The sequence below is a fragment of the Sapajus apella genome, unplaced genomic scaffold (genome assembly GCF_009761245.1).
Source record: "Sapajus apella isolate SASKATOON/1434 unplaced genomic scaffold, GSC_monkey_1.0 scaffold59, whole genome shotgun sequence".
In the NCBI taxonomy this organism is placed as follows: Eukaryota; Metazoa; Chordata; class Mammalia; order Primates; family Cebidae; genus Sapajus; species Sapajus apella.
Window position 1 is genome coordinate 8463539 of NW_022436999.1, and position 4694 is coordinate 8468232.

At 44.4% G+C, this 4694-nt stretch overlaps 1 non-coding gene across 1 annotated transcript; it reads left to right on the forward strand.

Annotated features, from left to right (window-relative positions):
• Positions 1–3398: 3398 nt before the first annotated feature.
• Positions 3399–3530, forward strand: LOC116528744. The gene has a single exon (XR_004259176.1). It is a non-coding gene; the product is annotated as a small nucleolar RNA SNORA51 (small nucleolar RNA).
• The last annotated feature ends 1164 nt before the right edge of the window (positions 3531–4694 follow it).

Sequence of the window (4694 nt, forward strand, 5' to 3'; positions counted from 1 at the left end):
GATAGTTAGCTCTTCTTGTTGCCTCAATCCTTTTACCATTATATAATGCCCTTCTTTGTCTCTTTGATCTTTGTTGGTTTAAAGTCTGTTTTATCAGAGACTAGGATTGCTACCCTGCTTTTTTTTTTCTTTTCTTTTTTTCTCCATTTGCTTGGTAAATCTTCTTCCATTCCTTTATTTTGAGTCTATGTGAGCTCTGCATGTGAGATGGGTCTCCTGAATACAGCACACCAATAGGTCTTGACTTTTTATCCAGTTTGCCAGTCTGTGTCTTTTGATTGGGGCATTTAGGCCATTTACATCCAATGTTAATATTGTTATGTTTTAATTTGATCATGCCATTTTGTTACTAGCTGGTTGTTTTGCCCACTAATTGATGTGGCTCCTTCATTGCATTGTTATTCTTTACCATTTGGCACATTTTTGCAGTGGCTGGTACTGGTGGTTCCTTTCCCTGTTCAGTACTTCCTTCAGTAGCTCTTGTAAGGCAGGTCTTGTAGTGATGAAATCTCTCAGCAATTGCTTGTCTGTAAAGGATTTTATTTCTCCTTCACTTATGAAGCTTAGTTTGGCCAGATATGAAATTCTGGGTTGAAACTTCTTTCCTTCAAGGATGTTGAATATCGGCCCCTACTCCCTTCTAGCTTGCAGGGTTTCTGCCGAGAGATCTGCTGTGAGTCTGATGGCCTTTCCTTTGCGGATGACTTAAGCTTTCTCTCTGGCTGCCCTCAGGATTTTTTCCTTCATTTCAACCCTGGTGAATCTGACAACTATGTGCCTTGGGGTTGCTCTTCTTGAGGAATATCTTTGTGGTGTTCTCTGTATTTCCTGGATTTGAATGTTGGCATGCCTTACTAGGTTGGGAAAGTTCTCTTGGATAATATCATGAAAAGTGTTTTCCAACTTGGATTCATTCTCCCCGTCACATGTAGGTACACTGATCAAATATAGATTAGGTTATTTTAACATAATCCCATAGTTCTTGGAGGCTTTGTTCATTTTTTTTCATTCTTTTTTCTCTAATCTTGCCTTCTCATTTTATTTCATTGATTTGATCTTCTATCTCTGATATCCTTTCTTCTGCTTGATCGATTCAGCTGTTGAAACTTGTGTATGCCTTGCAAAGTTCTCATGCTGTGTTTTTCAGCTCCATCAAGTCGTTTATGTTCTTTTCTCAGCTAGTTATTCTAGTTAGCATTTCATCTAACCTTTTTTCTAAGGTTAAAAGACAAAAGAAACTAAGGTTATTAGTTTCTTTGCATTGGGTTAGAACATGGTCTTTTAACTCAGAGAAGTTTGTTATTACCCACCTTCTGAAGCCAGCTTCTGTCAATTCATCAGATTCATTCTCTTTTTTTGTTCCCTTGATGGTGAGGAGTTGTGATCCCTGGGAGGAGAAGAGGTGTTCTGTTCTTTGATGATTTCATCCTTTCTGCACTGGTTTTTTCCCCATCTTTGTGGATTTATCTCCGTTTAATCCTTGAAGTTCGTGATTTCAAGAGGAGTCTGAGTGGACCCTTTTTTTCTGTTGAGGTTGGAGCTGTATCTTTTTTGGCCTGTAGAGGGCATTGCTGGGCTCTCTGGGGTTCAGTGAGGTTGTTGGGTGGGTGGTCCTTCCCTGAGTTTGTTTGCAGGTGGGATTGGCCCCGCCTTCCCAATGGCCTGTCTCCTTCCCCAGCTGGATCTTCCTGGATGGGGTCAAGTTGGTGTATTTGCTGCCAAGCTCTCTAGCAAGGGCTTCAGTTTGAGTTCTGTGGAGGTGGGGCCTGCTGGGCCTTATGGTCTGTTTCTCTGCTTTCAACTCTGCCTCCCTCAGTGGGACAGTCCATCCCGCCGGCGTTAGTCCAAACTCCCGCCCAGGTCCTTGTGACAACATGCTGCTGCTCAGATTTGCATCCACTACCCACGGCACCCCACTGTCTGGCAGGGCTCTCGTCCACAGTGGGTTGCAGGAGGGATGAGGTAAGCACAGGATCCGAAAGGGAGCACGGAGAGGGCTAAGTCCCCTGACCCTCCGAGCCCGCTGCACGTTTCAGGTGGCGACGCGCCCCACCCCCGCTCTTGATTTGCCCCCCGGGCAGCTTTCGCCCCCGGCGCCTATTTTCAGTACCCTATCAGTCCCACAGAAACGAACCTGGCACCCCGTTTGGAATCATGAAGTCCTGTAGTCCTCTGCGTCTCATTCTCTGCAAGCTGCAATCCGTGCTGGCTTCTCTTGGCCATCTTGGCCCCCCACCCCCACCCCCGCCACATTTATTATTTTAATTGGGTTAAATCCTCGCTTACCTTAACAACATTTTACTTCGTTCATTTATTTAGCAAACCCTTCTCTAAAGGGATCGTAAAGGTGTCCATTTGACTTAACATGAATAACTTCTCAACACACAGGGTAGGAGAGGAAGTGGAAGAGATCACAAACTTCAGTTTGTTCAGCCAATGATCCCAAGTGCAGAATCAATCAGGTTTTTATTTGGCATCTGTGAAACTGACACCAGAGAAGAGAATGGGGTGAAAGTAGGCGAGTAGGCGAGAGGTCATGGGCGGGGTGCAGGGCTACCTCATCACATTCTCATTTTAGGAACTGACACGAGCATGTGACAAAGGCGTGGAGTCTTGTGACAGGTACTAACTATTCCTCCTGGGACTTCGGGTGTCACTTAGCCACAGACGGACAAAGAACAATCTGTCATTTACTTTGAAAACATCCTTGACCTTGTGTCATAGGAAAACACTGAACACTCTTCATTCAGCTGCCTCTCCCCAGCCCAGCTCTGAAAAGAATGATTCCTGTTAAGAATGCTGGGGCTGTCTGCCATTTCTAGCGATGTGTGGGTGCCTTGGAACATACATGCAGCTTTGTCCCTTCAGGGTCCTGAGCCCACAGGGCTGAAACTGGCCTCATAGGTGGCATAGCCACTGCCCTTCTTGCAACCCCAGGAGAGGCTGGTTTATCATAGGATTCATTTATTATTTACGAAAACATCTGAGAGAGAACAAACATGCTGCCTGAAGGGAAATTCAAGGAGCTCCCCTAACCACTGCTCAGCCCAAACCTGCAGGGGTGCATGGTGACCTCAGCCTGCAGTTCTTCCTCCTCCACGCCCTCCCTGTTCTGTGATTTCTTCCTACTGTTCTGGTCGTGAAAAACTTAGCAATATTCAGGGGGTTGGAGCTTCTTGAATTCTTCCACATTGTATTCTATACTTTCACCTATTTAGGAAATAGAGTAAACTGGAATGAGTACCTACTTCTAACATGTTTCTGTGGGTTTGAGGTGATATTACCAGAACCCTTAGAAACAGGGTTCAAGGAAAGGGTTTCCTCCCACTCCATTTTCATCAGAGACAGGACATCTTGCTCTGGCATTTGCTGTTCTACTATTTAGAAAATGGTCTTGGAACCTCCTGATGCTTACCACAGGCTGTGTTCTTATACTAACTGCATAGAAAGAGGAGGTAGAGTAAACCTACTCCATACACACCTCAGTTCAGGCCCTGTGTCTGGTCTGTGTTGTGAATAGGGGAACATAGAGAAAGAGAGAAAGAAAAAAAGAAAGAAAATGGTCTTGGTCCAAATGTGTAAGGATGATTGTAAATACACACACACATATACAGAGAGAGAGAGGTGAGAGCAGGATTCTTACTCTGAAATCCTCTGCAAGGCGGAGGTACAGCTTAAGCCCATGGCCTCTGACTTCTAGATGCCTTTGAGTACTGCTTTATGTTAATGTTCATTTGGGAATGTCATAGCGCTATACCAACACTGCTTAGGTAAAATACAGTAGTAACAGTTACAAACATAAAGAGAGCATCTAGGTTATGCCATCTGCTTTCACATGCAGTCTCTCATTCCAGCCTTATTCAGTTCTCTGGGCATGATCAAGTCATTATTCAGAAAACTTGGGTGCTGATAACAGCCTATCCAGGCTAATACACCACTAAGACACAGAGCTGAGATTTGAACCCGGGTCTAGAAGCTGACTCTAAAAACAGCGCTTGTTCAACTATTCTTGATCCATAAAAAGGTGCATACTTCCCTAAGAAAATGTGGATTTTTTTTTCTCTATTAGACAATGCAGTCCATTTGACTTAACATGAATAACTTCTCAACACACAGGGTAGGAGAGGAAGTGGAAGAGATCACTTATTCCATCCGCAGATTGCTTACTGACCAACACCAAGGCAGAACAGCAGAGCCAGCGAGTATCGCCTGCTGCAGTCAAGCCCTGGAACAAATGACCCACGTACCCTTGGTGCATGCCTTTTGCCTGTATCATCACGCTCTGTGCTCCAGCCATGAGTACCTGTCCCTGGACTTGGCAGAAGCTCTCACTCCCTAGACCTCCTCTCAGCTTTATTTTGATAAATGCCCTCCTCTCTCCCTGACTTTCTGCAAGGCTCATTTAACTGTCTGGGCTTCTATGAGCCTTTAGTGATTTCCCCAGGCAAAAACCATCAAACTTTGTGCTTCCATAGCAATTTGCACCTGCAATATGGCATCTATCACTTGATACCATGAACTGTTTTTGTTTCTTCCTTTCCTTGTTAGTCTGTGAAATCTCTAAAGGCAGGGAACAAGAGTTATTTGTCTCTCTAGAGGCCTAGCACAGGTCCTTAATAATGTTTAGTTCAACGGAATGGAATTTATTTAAATTGAATTACACTGGCACACTAACTCAAAATTTAGGCACAGAT